Genomic DNA, 23,982 nt, shown 5'->3' on the forward strand with positions numbered 1-23,982 from the left:
AATACACAACAAAAGGGAAGGCCCAATGCTGTGAAAGCGCCTAACACCTTGTAGCTGCTTAATAATAAACATTACTTCCCAAGGAGTGGGTTTGCTTCTTGCTCTACAATTTTCTTACCATCTCAACGTGCTATGTCTAGACTGCAGAGGGTCATCTATGAGCTTCAAGGGCCTAGCACAAAGTTGGGCACAGTGTAGGGGTTGGGACATGTCTTTCTCTTCACCACAAAGAAGAATGCCAGCTCCTCGGGGGAAGTGAAGTTTCTCCTTGTGTAAGTTCTACAACCAGGTTTGCATGTGACGGTCTTGGGACATGTAGCAATTCTGTAGACTTTGGCTCTTCAAGTTTTTGGAATGCAACAGTCAAGCTCTACCTCCAACACCCTCCCCAAGGTTTTCTGTTTAAGAAGAAGTACAAATGTATCACTGCTCAACACTTAGCGAAAAAGGAGAAAGAAGTCTCTTACTAAACTATTGACAAGCTCCCAGAGCTGTAAATGAAAACCTTGGAAGTTTCCCATGGCACTACACACACACATACACACACACACACACACTGCCTTTCCCTCAGAACCATTCTGCCCTTTATGCAATTAATTGGTAAGGCATGAACAGCAAGTGGGAAATTGGGAGTGAAGAGTGTTCCAGTTACATTGCTTTTTAAATATTAAGTTCCTAGAGCCAAGACCAAAGCCATGTATTGACAAGGGTAGGGCACATCTCTGACAGCAACTGCCTGCCAGGCTTCTAGAATACTGATTCATCTTCTTGTGCAATGAAGACCTCTCCAGAGAGAAAGGAAGGGGAGGGAAGGGAAGCGAAGGAGAGCTCTCGATTATAAGCACTTAGTATGAGTCAGGCTGTATAGATGCTGTTTCATTTAATGCTGACAGTCATCCTGTGGGGTAGATATTATCATCCACTTCTTGCAGACTGCGTGAACAATTTGAGGAGTTGAATAATTTTTCCAAGTTACAACAGCTGATATATGAAGAATTTTATTTGGCGGGTGCTACAATATTAGGCTAGTCATATACCTTGAGATGCTCTCTCCAAATATCCCACCCCATCCCCTTCCCCAGAAGGCTAGAAAAAGGAGAGAAATATGGAAACTCTGATGTAAGCTATTTAAAAAAATTTGGATGGAATCTCAAGCTTGGTATCCCAGAGTACAGGAATGACAGTTGTCATCTTTTCAAATATAGAGCACTTTACCATTTACAAAGATTTGTCCCTCTCCTCCCTTTCCCTCTTTCCTCCTTTCTTTGACAGCAGCTCCATGCTGTATCTATCCCATGAGATGTCTGGCTCCAGTTTTACCTTTAAAATGGGCATAATGACTTGTGCACTACGCATGAGAAGGTGTTTAGGAGAGCCAGTAACACATTAGCTCTGGTCCCTTTTGTATGTACTCTTTTGGCACCTGCAGTTTAGTAAAGTTATAATTAATAACACACAGTTACACAAATAGTTATTCATCTGTCTCTCCTGTGGAGATCTCCTAGGTCTTGCTTACCACTCCATCTCCAGCTTTTATTTTATAGGGAACTTAGCTGCACAACTAGGACTTGAATCTGTGTGTAAGGATTGCTGCCAGGAGGTGGGTGGAAAATGGAAACAGTACTTTTAAATGAATAAAAAACTGAAAAGTATACATTGTTTGAATTCAACTGTATGATGCTAATGAAGGTCTGTGAACCCAGGTTGCAAAGCTGATGCCCGGGCAGGCTGCCCACACCTGTTCTAGTGGGCAGGGTTGGGAAGATTTGATGCTGACTCAACAGTCCTTAGTGTGGCTGGTAGTGCAGGGGAGTGTAAATAGCATGGTGCTTGGAGCCTGGAAGTCACATGAGCCATTCCCTCAAGTTTTGTCTCATTGGCACATTTCACTGGAATGCTTTCTATTTTCTCCATGTGACTAGAAACATTGAGAAACCTTGCTCTGAAGGAAATCCCTGGCGGTCAGAGGGCTTTGTCCTTGGCCCTTCCCATCCAAAAAAATTGTCTGATTAGCCTTAATCAGGCTGTGATGGCCACATCTCTCTACGGACAAGCAGAGAAAATGCCCACTGGATGATTTTGAGGAGGCTAGGTTGACGGTCTAGCTGGATTTTGCCAAGGAATCTGGCAAATTCTCTCAGGATGTCTGTACAACATCTGTGGAATGCTCTTGATCTGGTAATTTAGCATCTCAGCTCCAGTAGGAAATGAGGCTGGTTTGGTGTGATTCCCTTTGTTGGATCGTCTTCCTTTTTATGCCACAGATACTGGCATGAGAATCTCCCCTTTAAGTATTCTGGGGATTGTTTGCAGATAGTTTAGCCACTAACACGTATTAAGCGCCTGATCAGAGCCAGGTACTAGGTTGCTCCCATTCTCTAATGCTCCCAATGATCCTACCCGGTGGGCACTGGTCTTGCTCCCATTTTGAAGATGGGAAAATAGAGGCTTAGAAATGTTTCAAGAGGTGTCAAGGTCTCACATGCACCTTCTAGCGTTGGACATTTATGTGGAAGATCCAGAGATGAAAACTGTCTCCTGGAAGAGTGAGGGAGGGAAACTAGTGTTTCTTAGCAAACATGTGCTGCACACCTGCTGAGTGTTTGACAAACTTCATTGTGTTGAAAGTTCACAGCACACCTAGGAGGCGGCACTGTTAATGTCTCCATTTTAGAGAGGGGAACCTGAAGCCGAGCGGTGAAGGAACTTGCCCATTGTCAAGGAGCTAGTGAGCGGAGGCAAGTTTGGAGCTCTGGTCGTGTGCGGCAAAGCTTGTCCTTCTAGCCACTATGTAGAGCTGCCCCATAGCAAGTGTACAGGAGAAGCTGGGGTACCCGACTGAGGACCAGGGATGCTGACGAACCTGGAAGACTGCAGGATGCAGGGTGGTGTGGCAGCCCAGGAACTCTGGGTGTCACGACCAGTCAGTGTCTGCAAGCTTCCTCCTATTGTCCCCCTGCTGTTTCGGAGCTTTCAATTTTGTGTTCCTTCTCAGCTAAAAATAAGGTTTTGTTTGCACATAGGGGGAAGGACCTGGGACCCTCCTGAGAAAATCCACAGAGGAAACAGGACACAGAGTGGACTGCAGAGGCAGGAACGTCATTCCTCAGCTCTGAGAGGCTGGAAGCACGGAGCGGGAAATGGCGCTTCCCCTGTGTTTTTATGTTTAGCTGGGGTTTAATTAATAACCGGCAAACAAGTCTATAATTAACTCGATTTCCCTTTTGGCCAGCCGAGGGAATCATAATAAAGCTCCTTTTTAAGTCCACGGTGTTGCTGGAAGGATGGGAGGGAAATTGGGCTTTCCAGCACTGCTTGCCCAATAATGAGGGCCCTACATCGCATTCCTGGCTCCCTCCCCCTGCAAACTGTATTATCTGTACCAGATGTTGCATTAAAAGAAGAATTACTATACTTCAGGGCTCAAATTATATGTGCCTGATTTATTGCCCGGCCTCAGTTTTAAATGCTACCTTGCAGAACGCTGATAAATGATAGCTGATCATTTTGTGGAGTGCTGAGGTTGTTGAAGATCTCAAGGGTAGGAAGGGGTTAACTCCTTCCAGGCTGGGACCATTTGGCTGGCCATTTCACTCTCCTTCTGAACATTTCAAATCTCCCCACACCACCCAACCGAACACGTACCGTTTTGTTGTTTTTATTTTTCATCTCTAAAATGACATGCACAAGACTCTTGACTCCACGAGGCACTGTGTACATCAAAGATGAAGTACCAAATTTTAAGCATGGCTTTCAAGACCTGCCTCCAGCTTCCCTTTCCAGCCTCCCATTACTATATGCCTCTTCCCACATGCTCGGCCCCGAAGTCCCGAACAATCTGGCCGGTGCCTGCCTCACCAGCCTCATTTCTTGTCCCACTGCCACCCCGGCCTTCTTCCAGTTCCTTGAATGTCCTGACTCCTTCACGCAGCAGGAACTTTGCATGTGCTTCTCCCTCTACCTGGAGCTCTTTCCCCTCCATCCTTCATTTGGGCACCGTCTATCTCATCTCAGTACAAATGTCACCGTATGACCCCTGAAATTTATTAGATATCCCTTTCTATTCAGTCTCATGGTACCGTGTACATTTCCCTTCTAGCACTTTCCATAATGTATACTCATTTATCTATTTGTGTGATTATTTGCCTATTTCCCCTACCACATTATGAGCACCATAAGGCCAGGGACTGCATCTGTTTATCGCTGTAATTCCAGAGCCTAATACAGAGCCAGGCACAGATGCACAACATTTTTTAATTGAATGAATGTCTAGGGGAATAAAGCTGCCTGCCCACCCCATTCCTCACCCTGCTTATCATCCTCCTTTTGGTTATTTCTGCTTCCAAAAGAATGTCTTCACCTATTTCTGGAACCACCTTGCCTTTATAAAATCTCCATCACTAGTTTTGTGTGACCTCGGGCAAGTTACTTGACCTCCCTGGGCCTCAGTTTCCCTCATACGCAACATGGCTGTAACAATAGACTAGCTGTACCTGCTGGTTGTGCAGATTAAATGAGTCAGTGTATGAAGGCACTCCTGGCTCATGGGAGGTACCATGTAAAATGTTTAAAGGTTAGTGTTTTCTTGGTGAATATGCATGTCCTCTAACGTGACTTTCATTGGGCCTTTGCTCTGGCTCTGCTTCCTATAGCCACACCCTTTGGCTTTGACTCTGCCTTTCTCAGCATTCCTGGCCTCAGAGAGGGCATAGTTCAACCAAAGGGGCAGCTGACCCAGACTTGGGGAGGCTGCTCAAAGGAGTGGATGCCTGGTTCTTAGAAAATAGAGAGGACTTTGCCAGGTGCCGAACTGAGACAGAATATTCCAGGAAGAGGGAAAAGCGTGAAGAAAGCCCAGAGAAGCTGGAGAACAAGGTGTTTTGGAACCACAGCTCACCAGGGTCCAGTGTGGTTGCAGTACAGAGTGCAGCTGGGTGCAGACGCAGAGGATCCCAGGCCTCAGAGGACTTTGCGTGTCATGCTAAGGAGTTCGAGTGTACCCTGTAGCTTAGGAGCAGCAATTGACATTTTTGGGAGAAGAGAATTCCGTGGTCATCTCCAGATGTCGTAAGAGGGCAATCTGGACCAGCAGCAGGGGTCATGGTCATGTTAGACAGGAAGGGCAGCAGTGAATGCTTCAACTACATCCAACCCTGCTCAGTGTCTGCAGAGATGGGTCTGGGTTCCACATGGACCCGCGGGAGTCACCAACCTTTTAAAACCAAGGGTTTTAAAGATGTGCCAGTGCCCAGGCATGGATGGAGCTTCCTCCCCTCTATTCAATTCAGGTCTAATAGGTCCCGGGGGGAGCTGCAGATTCATGAGTGAGCAAGCAAATGGAGAGGAAAGAAGGTAGCTTTTGTTGAGGTCTGTCAAGTTTGTGAAGCTCTATAAGGAATCTTGCACATGCCTGGAACGAACATTTTCTCCTTCAATCCTCCCAACAATCCTGAGATGTAGGTATTGTGAACTCAGTGTTTATAGATGAGAAATCTGAGGCCTGGAGAGGCTTAGAAAATTTGTCCAGCTCGTACTGACAGAGTTTTAGATTGTTTACTCCCAAACTCTTGTCATTGCTACTTTACCTGGCTGTTTGCTTTACACAACACCAAGAAGAGTGATCCTTTGATACCTGTGTTATTGCTCTACTAAACTATAAGCCTGTTCAGTGCCCAGTACTGGGCATTTCACACATTAAGTTCTCAATCTGTATTTGCTGATTGGCCCAGTATCTTCTAAACCTACAATGACTCCATCAGTCACTAGAGGGCATGATGGATATGCAATGTGGAGTGAAATTGAGTTACAGATGATTTAATTACTCAGCTAAATCCTCTTCCATCCATCCTTCCTTTCTTCTATGTATAGATCATTAACTTGTTCACAAAAAAATTATGAAATGCCTCAGATGTACAGTGTACTAGGCTAGGGACATAGGGGTTAAACCCTTCAAATTTCTCATTGTTTCTGGCAACTATGGAGGAAAGACCACCATGGGTTTAAATGGTGAGAACCCATAGACAGCCCTTCATTCAGTCTTGGAGGCAAGGAAGACTTCTCTGAGAAGGTGATACCTGAGCTGGGTTTAAAAATGAGTTGAAATTTGCTAAGTGTAGAAGTGAGAGAAAAAGGTAGTCTAGGTGAGGAGTCAGCATAAGCAAAGGCCCAGAAAAAGAAGTGACAAGGTCTGGAGTCTACAAACAGATTGGGATGGAGAGATGTAATGGAAGCCTGGAGGTGGGGCTGGAGATGTGGGCTGTGAATGGCATCCTGAGGGCTGTTGGACTAGCCGTGAGGTCTTCAGCAGAGTCCATGAAAGGTTTTAAGTGAGTTGGAGGTGAGAGAGAGAAGGGATTCTTTTTATGTTCTGTTTTGTCTTTTAGAAAGATCACTTTGGTTGCAAAGTAGAAAATAAAAAACTGGGGATAAGAACAGTTTGAAGACTATATTAATCCAGACAAGAGATGATGGTGGCCTGATTAAGGCAGCAGATATGAGGTGGGGAGAACTGGATGGATTTTAAGATTTAAACACATTTTAAGGAAGTAGAATTGATAGATCTTGTTGACTGTTAGAGATGAAGGAACCGATGATGATTCCCAGGTTTCTGGTTTGAGGGCCTAAGTGGATGGAGGTGGCATTCACGGGGGTGGAGAACACGGAAGGGAGGAGTGGAGTTTGGAGGAAAATGACAAATACAATTTTAAACATGCTGTGAACTGCCTCTGGTACATCTGGGTGAAGATATCCAGCAGGCAGCTCCATGCATGTATTTGGTGCTTAGAGAAGGCTCTGGGTTGGAGAGACAGATTTTTGGAGGTATAAGCATATGGATGGTCTTTAGAGACACGGACTGGAATGAGTTCAAGCAGGATTAGTGTTTGAGGAAAGAAGAACTGAGACTTGGAGGAGGAGCCTCAGCCGCAAAGGATCAAGATCTGAAAGGGTGGGAGAAATCTCTAGGACAATTACATCATTGAATCCCGGGGGAAATACTTTAGGAAGGTTGGGTTAACAGTGGCAAAAGCTGCAGAGGTCAGGAAAAAGGACTAAGAGGTATCTACTGGTTTTAGCAAACAATATGGGAAGGGCAGTTTCTATGAAATGGTGGGTGTAGAAACCAAGATTCAGTGACTTGAGGAGTGATTCAGAGGTGAAGAAGTGCAGGCAGTGAGTGAAGATGCTATTACGGGAATCTTGGGTATGAAGGAAAGGAAAGAAGTTAGGAAGTAACTCTCTAGGAATATGGAATCAAGCGGGGGTGGTTAAACTTAATAGAGAATCTTGACCACATTTATGAAATCACAGTGAGTCGAGAGGAAGAGGCTGAAGACAGAAGATGGAGAGCAGACATAAAGAAACTTACGGGTGGCAGGTAGATTGCAGTGGACCGAGGTGACATTGGCCTGATGGAGGCCTTTTCATCCCACGAAAATGCAAAAAGAGACTGTAAACCAGAACGAGATGAGAGAATTCCCTCAGCCACACCTGTCTGAAGCTGAAAATTGGTCTTGAAATTCTGTTGCAAGTCTTTGTAGTTGTTTTGTCCACACATCTATCCATTCATTTAGTTTCTGATCACCTCCCACACTGGAATCTACCTATTCACTGGTCTGTCTGTGGCCCATCCACCTTGGCAGAGCTAGCTTCCATCCCTATGTGTAAGACCAATCATTCTGAGTTTATTATTTTTGTTCTCTTTGTAAAGTGCCCAGATAAAGATCCTTTCCGGGTATTGTTAGGGATTGAATAAATGAATCAATAAATGAATACATGAATGAATACCCACTCCAGATCTCCTTCAACCAACCATGACATATATTTATTAAGCAACTGCTATGCGCAAGGCAATGTGCAGGTGCTCAGGCCACGATAATGAACTAAATGGAGCTCGTAGAGCTTATTGCTGGTTAGAGATACAGATCTGATAATAGATGATCACACTACAAATGCATTTTGAGGGAAGGGGCATAATCTATACACAGGGGGCTGGAGATGGCTTCCTGGAGCGGGTGACTAAGCAGAAACTGAGCTTTCCAGGTTAATCCATGTTGACTACTATAGTCTGTTGTTTTATGAATAGAAAATCAGAGTATTTCTATCGGAATCTGCTATACTTATGAATGTATGAATGAACAAATGAATGATTGAATGAATAAATATTTTTTCCAGCCTATTAACAATATTTATAGTCATCTATCTTTGAACTCTTACTTCCCAGAAAGCATAAGTCTCCATTAACCAGCTGCCCACTGTCAGGGGATTTTGTAAATAGTGACATGCTATAATTCCAGTCTGTTCTTTTCTAACATCCGTACTTTTCTGGGGAAGAACTGTATGTTTCTTCTCATCTGACTGTAATAAGTATTTAAAGCAAGGCGTTTGAACTTTGGATGTGGGGGACCTTTCTTCGGTTGAAGAAGCCAGCTTCTCCTCCAGGCCATTTAATTGACCTGAAGGCTTGTGTGAGCCCTATGAAAATAACTGTTGATGGAGGATGGCTTTGCTCAGAAATTGTGGAAATGACTGGGAGAGATAGACAGTTTTAGCCACTCGGCCCTGGTGTTTCGGACAGGCCACCCAGAAATCAATCCTCAGCAGAGAACACTCTTCTACTTTTGCAAATCTCCAGAGGAAGAAGAACCTACAGCTTTAACACACCTCCATCATGGTGATTAGAAATGATAAAATCAAGAAATGCTCTGGGATAGATTGGTAGATGTCTTGAGGATCTACAAGTACAGCTTTGCTAATAAAAATAATACTGGGTCCTGTTGATGGTGTCTACCACGTGTCAGCCTGGTGAGGTGACAGGCCATCTGTGTCCCTGTCTAAGGAAGTGAAGAAAAGACGGGGCAGTGCTGAATGGGGGATAGAGAAGGACTCAGCCAAGGTCATGTCCCCAGCCTGGCCTCCAGGGCCCTGGAACTGCAGGGGGCATTTTGAAAGGCTCTGGCAAGGCCCTATCATTCACCCTGGGCTGAGCGGGAGAACATATTTTACTCAGCACAGAGAAAATACTCTAAACAACCAAGAGTTATCAACCAATCAACAAAGGTCTTCTAAAGACTTACTGGGTGCTGTTTGTCAGGGGTCATATTTGAAAATTAGAAAACTAGAGAGAAAAAATATTACACAGAAGAACCTTAAGAATAATACTATCTTAAAAAATTAAATACTGCATTGTACAGTTCAAAATCAGGGACTATGGAGATTCAGAGAAGGTGGTGGTGCCGTAGGGTAAGATGCTTGTGAAAGGCCGTAAAAAAGAACAAAATTTTGCCATCTGCAGCAACATGGATGGGCTTGGAGGGCATTATGCTAGGTGAAATAAGTTAGACTGAGAAAGACAAATACTATATGATATCACTTATTTGCGGAATCTAAAAAATACAACAACCTAGTGAATATAACAAAAAAGAAGTAGACTCACCGATATGGAGGACAAACTAGTGGTTACCAGTGGGGAGGGGGAAGGGGGAGGGTATTATAAGGGTGGGGGAGGGTGGGACAAACTATTGGGTGTAAGATAGGCTCAAGAATCTATTGTACAACACGGGGAAAATAGCCAATATTTTGTAATAACTATCAGTGGAGTGAAACCTTTAAACATTGTATTAAAAAAAAAAAGGAAAACAAAATTCTGTCTATCTTCCAAAAAAAAATAGACCCGGCTCAGGAGTCACCTTTTCTGAGAAGCCTGTCTGACGCCTCCTCCTCCCCTAGCCACTGTTCGGGTTCCCAGCCATGTGCTGTCATAGTGTGTAATACTTGCCTCCTGGTGTTTACCAGGCTGTTTACTTGCCCATTACAATAAACAGACTTGCTCCATCTAGATGAGTTCTGGGAAGGAAGTACAGTGTGGTGTTTGGAAGAGGTTGAGCAAATACCTAATTTCCCAGGCTCACTTTCCTTATTTGAAAACCTGGGATAACAATGGTTTCTATCTATTTATCTATCTACCTACCTATAAAATTATCAGTATTACTATGATCTTTTCTATTTGCTCCCAGATCCATTTTTTTACATCTTTATTGGAGTATAATTGCTTTACAATGGTGTGTTAGTTTCTGCTTTATAACAAAGTGGATCAGTTATACATATACATATTTTCCCATATCTCTTCCCTCTTGCGTCTCTCTCCCTCCCACCCTCCCTATCCCAACCCTCCAGGTGGTCACAAAGCACCGAGCTGATCTCCCTGTGCTATGCGGCTACTTCCCACTAGCTACGTACCCTACGTTTGGTAGTATATATATGTCCATGCCTCTCTCTCACTTTGTCACAGCTTACCCTTCCTGCTCCCCATATCCTCAAGTCCATTCTCTAGTAGGTCTGTGTCTTTATTCCTGTCTTACCCCTAGGTTCTTCATGACATTTTTTTTTCTTAAATTCCATATATATGTGTTAGCATACGGTATTTGTCTTTCTCTTTCTGACTTACTTCACTCTGTATGACAGACTCTAGATCTATCCACCTGATTACAAATAGCTCAATTTCATTTCTTTTTATAGCTGAGTAATATTCCATTGTATATATGTGCCACATCTTCTTTATCCATTCATCCGATGATGGACACTTAGGTTGTTTCCATCTCTGGGCTATTGTAAATAGAGCTGCAATGAACATTTTGGTACATGACTCTTTTTGAATTATGGTTTTCTCAGGGCATATGCCCAGTAGTGGGATTGCTGGGTCATATGGTAGTTCTATTCCCAGATCCGTTTTTGATTCTCTTTGTCTTGCTCTGGGATAAGGTTGACCCTTATGGACTGCATTACCTGGGCTCCCTTGATGACAGGCTTGGCTCACGGGAGGCCCTGGCAGGATGTGGAGCAATAGGAAGAGAGAGGCCTGGGGTATTTCTTTGCTGCCCCAGCACCACGTTCCTGGCCGTATTTTGTGGTTGACGTCCTGCATGGGAGCTGGTTTTCATAGCTTCACTAACACTGTCTCTGTCCCTCCCTGTCCCTCTAGCCCTTGTGGTGCTAACAGCTCTCTGCTGTTGCCAGTGTCTGAGGATTCTCATCTGCTCCCTTATCTCTGCCCCTTATCTCTTCAACGGTCCTTTTACTAAAGTCTTTTTTGTTCTTTTCTGGACCATCTGTGGTGAACTTGGCTTCCCTGATGGATACAGTTTTCTCAATAGGGCTGTTGTGTGTGGCTGCTAGTGGTCACTTGAGTTTTATTCTTTTCCTCCTACTTCAATCAGACTGGCTGAGAGTCTGTGGCCAGCTTAAGCCAAAGCCCTCCTGCTCCCCGTGAGCCGTTTCTCCAGCCTGATGGGTGGTCCGTGCAGGTGTCTCACACATACTGATGGTCCCGGCCTCTGTGGTAAAGGAATGTTCCCAGGGCTGCCCCAGCTGGTAGAAGTACGGCCCCTTTTTCTAGAGGTTTTCCACCATACCCCCCAACCCCAATTCTGATCTTCCTGCCATCCGGCTCCTTAGGGGTGATCAAGGCCAAAGAGAGATGCAAACGTGTGTCCTCTTTCCTCTTTGGGCCGTGCCTTAGGCTGCTAGGGCAGCCATAACAGAATGTCACAGACTGGATGGTTTAAAGCACAGAAATTTACTTGTCACAGTTTGGGAGGCTGGAAATCTAAGATCAAGGTATCATTCAAGGTATCAATTGTTTTGGTTTCTCTTGAGAACTCTGTCCTTGGCTTGCAGATGGCTGCCTTTTTGCTGTGTCCTCACGTGGTCTTTTCTCTGTCACACGCCCTCCTGGTGTCTCTTCCTCTTATGAGGACACCAGTCTAATCGGATTAGGGCCCCAACCTTATAGCCTTATTTAACCTTAATTACCTCCTTCAATGCTCTATCTCCCAAAAGAGTCATATTGAGGGTTAGGGCTTCAACATATGCATTTTGGGAGGACACAGTTCAGCCCATAACAGGCAATGATGGAAAGCATGAAGAAGCAGACACACAAACTCAGACACTTTAGGCAGAGAAATGCCTTCTTTCTCCCTCTTTCCCTGAGGAAAGATGACTCTAACTTTATCAAAGCCCACAGATCTCCCCCAGGGCCAACTTTCCATCCTCCTGTGGTCTAGAGGGTAAGGCATGGGCTTCAAGCCAGATAGTCCTGGCTCTGCAATTACATGAGATGCAGTCAGGTCAATTGCTTCCCTTCTCTGAGTCCCTATTTCCTCACTTGACTGGGTTGTTAATTAAATGACTTAAGGCATATGGAAGCTGTGAGCAAACTTCTACCCCTCTGAGGACATTTTGGGAAGAAACTTAGGAGGATCTCTTCCAACTGCCATTTTTCAGACAGTGTGTAATTCGTTGTTACTTCTTAATAATTTGCTTTTTTTCCAGACAGCCCACACCTCCTTCCCTACCAATAGGCATACCTTATAACCGTAAGCCTAACTCTAGACACCTCGGCTTCTAGAGGCAGGTGTAACAGGTGTGTGGAAGGAAGTGGGCATGCTGACCTCGTGCTGGGGTCCCAGGGATGAATCAAGCAAGGTCCTCACCCCCAGGGAACCCCGGCATGGCTTTGGAAAATGGATGAGAAACCATGGCGATGTGGTGAGGACAGTGTGGTGAGGGAGGGAGTGCACATAGGATCCAGTTTGGGCATGGATGGTTTTTGAGACAGGAGGGCTAGAGTGTCTGGGGAGGCTTTCTACAGAAGGTGAGGCTCCCCCTTTTATTTTCAAGTGACAGTAGACTTTATTGGCCTGGGACTCGGACACACTGGGGACCCTCCTCCATGGTGAGCGGTGAGGGTTGAAGATATAATCTGATAGTCACTTGTGGTAGAATCTTGGGTCCTGACTATGCTAGATAGTGGTGAGCCAAGGGCAGGGCTGGCTGGTAGCTGAAAAGCCCAACTTTTCGGGCTGTTGAATCCGCACAAGGATCTGCGGGGAGAGGCAGGGAGTCCAGGGCTGGATGCGGAGCTTGGGGATGTGTGGGGCATGGGGAGGGTGAATCAGAGAAGCAGTCGGCTGTTAGCATCTCCCATCTGCTTTTGCAAGGACAGGGCACCACCAGGCTAGGGGAATACTGTTTGGGTGGGCTGAAAGTGGCCGTGCATGGCGTGGGGCTGTGACTGTGGCTGAGATAGGTACTGCACTGCCCGAAAGGCTTAACATCGTGCTCTGAACTGCTGAGTAGGACTACAGGTTAGCTGCTCGGGTCCATGCTGAGGTGGAGGCTGAACGGTCCCATAAGCACAACCTGGGCTGCCTTGGAATTGTCCATGCTCTGGGCTCCCTTTGGAAGCAGCGGCTGAGCCCATGTAGTGCTGGGTCATAAGCATCTGGGGCCCAAACATCAGTTTGGCTCTGTCAGCTGTCATGAGGTGATTGTGTCCTCCAGCTGTCCCCCACTTGCTGAGGGTGTGAGTTCCTGGGTGACAGTCAGGCTCTGCTGGTGCACAGCTGATGTCAGAGTGGTCAGGTCATTCTGCTCCTTTTGCCTTTGTTTTTCTTCTTCATGTAGAATGTTCTTGAGCTGCAGGAAAACAGTGCTTTTCTTCCTGTTGGGCCAAAAGCTTCTCCTGAAATGTCAAGATTTGTCTCTTGGTCTCTTCCCATGACATTCTCTCTTCCATCTCCTTCTCCCTTCTCTCCTGTTCTTCTTTATCTTCTGTTGCATCATCTTGTCCACCTCTTCTTCCTCTTGCTGCTTGTGCCCCTGCACAAGGGGCACAATGGGCTGGTGCAATGCCCTGGCCATGACATTGGAAAGCTTGGGGTGCTCCAGGAGCATGGGCAGGGTGCTGCCTGGGGTGTTTGGGCAGTGGGCACCCGGCTTGGTCACTGATCACCAGACTTAAGATGGGCCCACCTTGTTTTTGCTTCCTCTGCAGCCTCCCTGGGGTTTTCTTTTTTTCCCCCACTCCCCAGAGGTATGGGAAACTGATCAGAATGAGTGGAGGACAGGACATTCCAGCAGACAGAATTACAGGAAAGTGAGAAACTTGCCCTTGAGTCGGAAGCAGAAGTGATGCTCTCAGACTTCCAGGAGGTTAGGGAAGATGTCTTGGGGTTAAATAAAGAGGACTCACGGGGACTGCGTTGAAGGAGGTGAGTGTGATGAAATGCCCCTGATGTGCATGGGAGTGAAATGCCTATGGGTGTGCATGTAAGCCAAGCACAACTTCTGGGGGCCTGGGTAGGATAATCTGGGGGTATGACAAGCTGGTGGGGGTCCCCCTGGGATCAGTCTGGACATCCTTACGCAGTGGCTCCCGAGCTGCTATGCCCATTGTTCCCCTGGGCTGTTCTGGAGGCCAAATCTGTTGTAGATGTTATTGACTGCCATGTTTGTTGTGTCAGAGCCAGGGCCTGAGTGGAGTAGACCTCCTCTCCTCATTACCTCACTTGAGCAAGCACCATCATTAATGTTTGCTTTTCTTAAGAAATGTACTTATTTCTAGTTATATAAGCAATAGGTTCATCCTAGAAAATTGGGAACATACAGAAAAATATACAAAGAAGGGAGTTAAAAACAATGTCCTGATATCAAAGAGATCTGATGTCAGAGTTTGCAGAGACACTTAACATTTTGGTGTAACTTCTTCCAATGCATTTTTTTTTCTTTGTACGTGTACATTTACGTGTACGTGCATAGAAATATAAATGTTCGTGTGTTTAGGTCATACAACCTGCTTTACATCAAGTTGGCATTAAAAAATGGGGTGGTATTAGTAGTCATAACTTGTATTTTACTGGCTCCCCCAAACCCTCTTTTGCAAAGATCTCCTGAATTATTTCTGGGGAGTTCTACAGAATTTCTCATATGAACTCAGGAACTACTCCTCTGTTTTCTTTACTTTCAGAATTGTGGTCCTTACAAAGATATTCACTCTGGAGGTCTCCAGGTCTCTGACTCTGCCTCGCTTTTGCTGCCAGGGCCCACCTTCAAAGCCTTTTCTAATGGGCACTGTTATGAGTCTTATAGCTGCCATGTACTTTGGCCCCTCCTGGTGCCCTGGAGCCATCCTCCAGGAACAGAGCACAGCTGAGCTCTCTGGAGCCTGTAGGAAACCAAAGCTAAGCTGAGATCCCTATAGAAGTGGGAATCTCTGACCCTTTTGGCTTATACTTTGGGGGTGCAAACAGCCCTGCTTTAGGTCCTATGTAGCAATGTCTGCCAGAGCTTTTTATTGAAAATGGTTGTGATAAATAGGCTTGAAAGATGGCCACCATCAACTCCTTCCCTCCCTGCAAGCACCTGCTGCTCCTCACATCAAGAAGTGAAATCTAGTCCCCAACCCTTTGAATCTGGTCTGGTCCTCGTGACTTACTACCAACAGGATGAGTCCAAAAGCATGTTCTGGGACTTCTGGGACTAGGTGATAACAAGGCTTGACACTACCTGAGTCTCTTGGAATGCTCATTCTTGGGTTAGTTCTTCCCAGAACCCACCACTATATGATGAGAAGCCATATAGAGGGTCCACATGTAGGTGCTCCAGTTGACAGCCCCATCTGAGGGCACAGTCTGCGCCAACCGCCAGGCATGTGAGTGCGCCATCTTGGATTCCCAAGGAGTCCAGCCTTCAGGTGACTCTAGCTAAACCCACCATTTGACCACAACCACATAGGAGACCCTGAGGGAAAACTGTCCAGTTAGCTCAAGGAACCATGAAGGAAAATGATAAATTGCTGTTTTAAGTCACTAAATTTCAGGGTAGTTTGCTACACAGTCACATAAGGTAAACAGCAGATTTTAGCTTCTCTCTTAGCTCAAATATATTCTGAGTTCCCCAGGAACTGCGTGACAGACACCCTGCCTTCCCCAGAACAGCCCCCGCCCAGCCTATGCATGAGGCTTTGTGTCTTGGTTAAACATGTCTGCCCAGCCCTTCCCTCCTGATGCTGACTACGCTCCCAGGACAATCCCGCTGGACTCATCCCATCATTCCACCTGCCATTTCCAGAAGTGCCTCAATCCCAGGGGTATAATATTGCTTAAGCTCTAGCTGGGAACTCTGTACACAGACGAGGAGTTTACTGTATATACAGTTGTATTTATTAAATTCTTTTTGCACGTAGTGTTGTATTGTGGTAACTTTCTAATGTCATTAAAAATTCTGCAGGATTAATATTCTGAATTTATATCATTAGTCATTCACCTGTGTTTGGAAAATTGCCCCTACCTCTTTTTTGCTTACATTGTAAAAAAGGCTGAGATGAATATCTTTGTCCATAAATCTTTACTCAGGTTCTCATCTTAAGGAAATAATTGAGTACTCAGCAGAGGGTATGACTTTTTAAAAATGATGCATAATGTCAAACCATTTTTCAGAAAGAGTGTACCAAGTTACCCACCGTCAGTCAATTTGATAGGCAGAAATGAGAATAATATCAACTGAAAGATTTTTTTTACTCTTCCACATTTCTGCTGTAATTTTTCTTCTTCTTTAGCCATTATTAATTGTCTACTATGTGCCAAGAAATCAGCTTGACCCAAGGAAGTGAAGAATTCGGTATATAACCCTGAGAGTGGACCATGTGGCTTGAGGAACAGAGTTGGTACCATGAGGTAAGGAGAGCACCTGTCCTGAACCCAGTTTGGACTTGTTCTTAGTCACCCTGGTGGATCCTCAGTACACTGGAGAGGGTGCTATGTGGCAGTTCGGAAAGACAATGACTTTGGCATCAGATATGTCTTCTTCAAATGTGGGCTCTGACACTTACCAGTTATGTGACCTTGGACAAGTTATTTAAATCTCTTTAGCCTTAAATTCCTCAAGTGTAAAATGATAAAAAAATGTGGTGTCCCTCTAAGTCTGTTGCTGGGATGAAAAGAATTAATAAAAAGATAATAAACGTAAGCATCTTACATTGGTATCCATTCAGTAATCATCAAAGCCTGTTCTACCTCATTATCTCTCAGCCTCTCTCTCTCCCTCCCTGTTATTGCTCCTGCCCAGCTTCACTCCCCTCATATCGTTTCTCAGCTCTTTTACAGTCACCGCCCCATAACTAGTCCCCCAGCTCAATGTCTTGTCCCTCCAATCTGTTTGCCACACCACCTGTGACTGTTTTTCTAGAATTAAATCTAATCATGTTCCTACCTTACTTGAAATCCTTCAAGAGTTCCTTAATGTGATTGGGACCCGGCTCTTCCTAGCATTCCAGCCTCATCTCTTAACCTCTCCGCCTCATCACAGCCCGTAGCCTGGACCCACAGGGCTGCCTAGAGTCCCTGACACAGCCCTGTCTTCCCAGACCCTGGCACCTGTGAACATGCTGTTTCTTTATTTTGGACCCTTTCCTTCTTCTCCTGTCCAGGTAGTTATCTCCTACTCATCCCTTAGAAATTAGCTGAGGTGAGACTTTGCCTTCCCTGACCCTTCAAGCCGGTCAGGTGGTCCCTCCTCAGGCTTCCCCATCATGGCACAAAGACAAGGAAGCACACAGTCCCCTCCCCCACCTTCCTTGTGGGCAGGAATGGCATCTTCATTCCTACATTCCTATTCAGAGCCTAGAACAGGGTTTCTCAACGTCTACAAACTGACTATGACTGGCTGCATAGCTTGTCTAACCTAGTGCAAAATGAAAATACAGAGCCCCTAGGTTCAAAATTTGCCAAGAATTCCAACGGCAATGGCAGAGTATTAAGCCGAGTGCAGGTCCTTCTGAGAGCCGAGCCCTATTGATGGCACATATTGCTTGCCCAAGAAGCCACACTTACTATTGACATCTGGGGTCAGACAGTTGCTGTGGGGAGTTGTCCTGTGCACCGTAAATGTTTAGCAGCATCCTTGGCTTCTACCCATTAGATGCCAGTAGCACTTCCCCAGCTGGGGAGAGCTGGGGGAATGACCGATAATGTTTCCAGATATTGCCAAATGCCTCCTGGGGGGGACAGAATCACCCCTGGTTAGGAAGCAATGGCCTAGAAGATCGTAGCCACTCAAGGCAGGTTCCTGTGCTCTGGAAGAGGTTAGGGCAAAAGTACTGCTGGGAACCAAACCAGCCTGAAGAAGGCTTCCTGCAGATGGGGTGTCTCAGGGAGAGTCTCAAAGGATAAGTAGGAGTTGGATAAAACCTGCTACCTGGTCGAGTAAGCTGACTTAGCAAGAACGCTGAGGGGTACTGGGTGGAGGGTGGTGCAGGAGCATCTAATAAGGCAAGGAAGCCTTGCAAACCTTCAAATGAGTCACAGATCTGGTGGTTTCACATGAGTGGGCTGTGAGATTTATAATGAGAAAAGAACTTTGAAGTTCTTCCCTTGGAGTTTTTTTGGGGAGCCAAGAGCAAGGGAAGCCTTGAGGATCTCAGAGAACTGTGGGCCATAAAACCCTCGCTAGGCTTCCTTAAAAACAGGGGTCAGCCAACTGCCACCCTCATTGCTTGCAACTGAGAACCATTGCTGATAGGCCTAATGGCTTGCACGTGTCCCTGCCTTGGCCAATGGAGCTGGTCCTGTGGCCTGTCTCCTCATCGCCCTCAGATTATCCCACCCCGTGGGCTCCTGGGAATGCTGTAAACAGGTCACCTCACTGGTGTTGCTGGGGAGAGGGTGGTGGGATGGAATGCTATGGCTTTGGGGGTACAGAACCTAGGTGGTGAAGGCAGTTCTTATGTCTTGGGGTGAACAGTGGGAAATAATACATCAGGTCAGATGTTCAGGAATACAGTGAGTCTGGACCTGGTTGGATGAAAGGACTCACATCTTCTATTGGTTAAGACCATCTAGTGGAACCTTGATGCTGGTCAATAACCTCTGGTTCCCATAAAAACTGCTGTGTGGGGAAGGTGTTCTCCCAAGACGAAGGAAAGCATAGGTCAGATGAGATTCTAGGCGTTGCAGATCATGGAACCCTTCACTGAGTCAGGTCTTCTCCGAAGCATGCGTTCTTACTCACATAGTTGTGCCTGACTTCCAATCCTCTACGTTTTAGGCGTGTGACTTGGAAAAGTTACTTAACTTCTCTGTGCAACAGTTTTCTCATCTGTAAAATGGACATAAGAGTAATCCAGACTTCATAGGGTTAAACACACAGATCAACCGAATCACAAAGATCAACCGAAATCTTGTGTGCGTGTGAAGGCACGAACCTCTCCCCAAGGTGCCAGAACAGAATGCCAACTATAATATCCATGAAAAGTTTCTTGTGGTCGCCTGTTTGGTCCAGGACCCTTTAAGTGAACCTAGCTCAGCCTCGTAAGCAGAAACACTCTCCTGTCAGCAAGCATTCTCAGTTGTAAGCAATGAAAATGAACTCTGGCGCCCCCACGGGAGGGTGTTGGAGGCTCCAGAATCAGTAGACACTATAGGATCGGCCTTGGAAGATAGACAGGGATTAAGGAACTCTTTGATTGTCCAGGAGACAAATAGCGGAAGGCAAGCATTCATCTTTTGGAAGACAGCCAGATGGTACCACCCATCAGTACCCTCACCACCAACGCTGGACAGCACAGCGACTGCGAGTGAAGCCTAAGCCTCATTCATCCAGGCAACTTTGCTGGGTGCTGCGAGCAGCAGAGAGTGAGGACTCCCCACAGCCACTGTGGCTTTCATCGTGAGTGTGGGCTGCTTCTTCCCATGGGCTTTCCTGTCACATAAGAAGACCCTTTGCTGGGTGGTTAATAAGAATTAACACATGACCCCCTATGTCCTACCTCTTTGGCTGCCCAACCTCCACTCAAAACATATGCTTCTAACATACACACACACGTCCTTCTTACTACTGAGAATGTATTTTAGCTTCTCCACAAAGGAACAAAGACAAAAGCCTTACTGGTTATTGCATCCAGACTGTGCTTCCAGTTCTTTCTGAAGCTTATGGATTCAATTGTAAAGTCCACTGTTACTGTGTCCCACATATATAAGAGTGGGGAAAATGGGGAGGAAAGAAGAGGAAACTTCAGTAAAATATAGGAATACCTGACACTGCAAGGAAGGCAATACAGATAGAGGCTCTGGTCCTTGTTTCTGCGTAACTGACGTTTGTAGCTTTTTTTTTTTTCTACTATTTCATTCCAATGGTTTTTGCCTTTAGCCAGCCCTTCCCTGGTCACACTGGTGGGTAGCCCAAAGGTTTAGTTTTGAGGGATATGAGCCCTTGGTTTCAGGCTGCAGAGTTTTCTACTAAACTTCGCTATTAGATACGGCAGAATCAGGGGGTCCCCAAGTTCCACTCTTACTACTCCTGTGTTCCTATCACTACAATCGTATTTTTCCTTGACAATCAGGGGCAAACACCCTGGCCAGTGTGTTGACTGTCCTTCTTTTCAGTCTATATTCTCAGTGGCATAAGGACACTGAAATGAACAGAGGGTCGTGGTAAATTCAGTTCAGAGTGACCATTGTCATGTCCTCTCATGGAAGCATTCTTCCCTGAAGAATAACTTCCCCCAGATCACTGAGTCAGTAAGGCCCAAAGTTGTGGGAACGGGAAGCAAGCTTGTGAGCCAGTGTGAGGAGTGCAACCTTCTTCAGTCCCTGGGTCCTGGACACTTTATTCTAGCAGCAACATTACCATAAATTGTTCACTTGTTGAGAGTATTATCATTTTTACAGGATGGTGCCCCACCTTGTGAGGTGTTACTCTGCTGGTGTGGTGACCGATTCTTCACCTGACCAGGACACCATTCTGTGAGTACAGCAGCTCCTGGTAAAGCGCACATCCTAAAATAAATGAATCCTCTGGGTATAAAAACATTGCCTCACACTACTATATCTAAAACAGATAACTAATAAGGACCTACTGTATAGCACAGGGAACTCCACTCAATGTTCTCTAATGACCTATATGGGAAAATAATCTAAAAAAGAGTGGATATATGTATGTGTATAACTGATTCACTGTGCTGTACAGCAGAAAGTAACACAACATTGTCAATCAACTATACTCCAATAAAAATTAAAATGCTTCCTGGGTAGATGTCCCTTCTCTACGGTCCCTGGGTGGAGCTATAAAAAACTGCAGTGCTTGTGAGTCAGTGCACTGATCAGAGGTACCTTCCCATGGAGCTATAGGGATGGGCTGGTGGAGGAGACGAATTATGGCAGGAGTGTGCCTTCTGGGAGTGGAAGCATTTACTGGTGCCTTAAGAACCTATTGTGCCCGGTCCCACGTACACCACTTTCATCTGATGATGGAAAGCTGCTGGCCATGCACTTTATGGGCGGTGGCTTATAGAACACCCTGTTCACAGTGCTCAGCTAGGTCTGAGGGCTTATTTCCTGTCCCATTTTCAGTCATTTAGTCTCCAACAGGGCCTAATAACAATACACACAATGCTTTTTAAGACGAGTGTGATTATTTGCTGAGTTGTGCCTGGATTTGTCGTTAGGCTTTTTACCCTGGGTCTTGTACTGAGGCTTGCTATAAGTTCCATAGAGCATTCCGACCTGGCACAGACACACTAAGTACTGTTGGATCTGCTGAGTCATGACAGCTAAGTCTAAGAACTGACTGCATTGCAGTCTGGACCAGGCAGAGAGGCTTCTCCTATTACGTGTTCCACTCAAAGCTGGTAGTTTACCTCCCGGATGGGTGAAAGTGGTAACACAAATGGAGTGTATGTCGCCTCCAAAATTCAGAGGCCCACAAATTATTGTGCTTCTTTTAAGTGGTAGGAAGTGCAAACAAAAACTTAACATTCACTTTTGGGAGACTCTCATGACATGCCTTCAACCACTGGTATTCATGGAACTCACAGAAGTAAAGTCTCCCATTTTTGTGGGATTTCTCTCTCATCCCCTGGCTTGCTGTACTTTACCAAAACATCTACAGTACTTGCCATTTCCTATTTTTCTGGTCCTAATAAAATAATGCTAGTAATGTAGTGGAAAAAGAAAAGGGTGAATTCCACTGTGTAGAAATTACATATAAAAAAACTGCGGTGGACTAACATTTTGCCACCCGGATGGAAAGATGGTGAAGGTCTTTGTGGCTTAAATTGTGGCGCAGACGGGGGGTTTTGATATTGTCTCGAGACAGACCAAGTGTACTGCTCTTTCTGCCAGGTGAAAGCAAACTTCTTGCATTTCCTGATACTCATTGTAGAAAAAAGTCGGTCACTGCATACCAAGTGTTGGATGTTAATGGTTCACTCCGGTACGGAGCAAGTCTAGAACAACAGGTATTTTTGAGATATCACCTAATTCTTTTTATTCAAAATCAGCATTGCCCTTCAACTGTCAATCACTGGTGATGATGCCATAAGCCTCTGGCATCCCCCACTCTGTGTTCCCTGGGCCCAATAGATGACCTTTTTCTTCCCCTTTTGAGTTTAAAGCCCACTCAGAGATGGATACAGCAATCACAATTTATTATTGATAAAGGTGATTGGGGAATGTGGCTTTCGATCTGAGGCCAAGTGGGTTTGCTTATATTTCACCTCTGAATTTTGACTCTCTCCCAGTCATTGGCACGGTGGAACCACCGTGGGCCTTATCCTAGGGCTACAACTTGCCACAGTAAACGTAAGGCACAGAGAAGCAAAAACTATGCATTCCTTTAGGCAAACTGGTTTAGAAAATGAGAAGGACGGAGCCTCGTTGAGCATGTTGAATTCCTTCTCCTAGACTTACCAATTACATATCGCAGGCGATGGTGACTTTTTCTCCTCCCCTGGAGAAAAATCAAGTGAGGAATGGAAGAAAGGCCAGCAGTGCTGCTCTAGTTGAAAGGCCTCCAGACAAAGACCTGAGTCTGGGGAGATGGCAGCTGTGCCCACATCCCTTCCTCTCACTGTGACTCTGCACAGCTGGCTCCAGTGGTGTCTTCTGTGAATCAGCCTGAGTATACCTTCCGCTCTGCATCGCTTGCCAGCAAGCCTCACAGGTGGCCTAGGTTACTGGCGTGTGCTTTGGCTTCCAGGGCATGTACTGATGGAGCGTCTCCCATCTTCAAGAGTGGGGATAAAAAGCAGGGCCTCGTGTCCACCAATACTATGTACTGTGGGAGATTCCTCCCAAATACGACTGGGGATGGGATATTGAACAACCGAAAAACTAAATAATTGGCACTCTACTCCCAGATGTGCCCACGTCTGTACACTCCAGATGAGGGTAACAAAAGCAACTTCTGGTTAGTAGATTCCAACCCACTGTCCTCACCATTTCTACTCCTTTAGCTCCTGGCCTGCTTATCACCAGCCCCATTGCCTGGCTCTGTGCTCTGGACTAGGTTTCAGAACTCTCCTTCAGGACATACGTTGTGACAGTCGTCTCCCCGTAACTGCAGAAAAATGGTAATTCTCCTTGCCCTCCTGCCTTCGCCTGGGGCTCTGTGGATCTCATCAGGACTCGTTTAGTTCAGAATATCCAATGCTGACTGAGCGTTTGCTCCGTGTTCGCATAGTTGCCAGTGCTGAAGACACAGGGTAGAGGAAAAGCAGTCTCTACCCTTTCAGTACTTCCGCTCCTGAGGGGAGAATAACTGTCATTATTCTCTATTTGGGTATCTTAATGTTATGATAGAGCAGCTCAGACTGGGGGTAAAGGAAGACTTCATGGAAGGGAACGGTTTCATGATGTTGGCTAGGGTGTTTGTGTTCCTAGGGCTGCCCTAATAAAGTACCACAAGCTGGGGGGCTTAAAGCAACAGAAGTTTATTCTTTCATAGTTCTGGAAGCTAGAAGTCTGAAGTCCAGCTTTTGGCTGGGTTGGTTCCTCCAGAGGTTCCGAGGGTGAATCCGCTCCATGTCTCTCTCTAGCTGCTGGTGGCTCCCAGAGATCCTTGATGTTCCTTGGTCTGTAGCTGCCTCACACCAATCTCTGCCTCCGTCTTCATGTGACTTTCTCCCCATGTCTGTATCTCTTCTCTTCTTCTTATAAGGACACCAGTCATATTAGATCAGGGCCCATCCCAATCTAGTATGGCCTCATCTGAAGTTGGTCACATCTACAAAGACCCTATTTCCAAATAAGGTCATAATCACAGATACAGGGGTTTAGGACCTTTGTGTGGGACACAGTTCAACCCATAATAGTGCTAAATTCTTCAGAGATTTCTTTCAATTACATTTCCTTAAACCTAATGCAATTTTTT

At 45.7% G+C, this 23,982-nt stretch overlaps 1 pseudogene; it reads right to left on the bottom strand.

Moving 5' to 3' along the window:
• Window positions 1–12,764: 12,764 nt before the first annotated feature.
• On the bottom strand, window positions 12,765–14,230 carry LOC132419836 (G protein pathway suppressor 2 pseudogene; annotated as a pseudogene).
• Window positions 14,231–23,982: the final 9,752 nt, after the last annotated feature.

Source organism: Delphinus delphis, chromosome 1 (assembly GCF_949987515.2).
Source record: "Delphinus delphis chromosome 1, mDelDel1.2, whole genome shotgun sequence".
NCBI classification, from domain to species: Eukaryota; Metazoa; Chordata; class Mammalia; order Artiodactyla; family Delphinidae; genus Delphinus; species Delphinus delphis.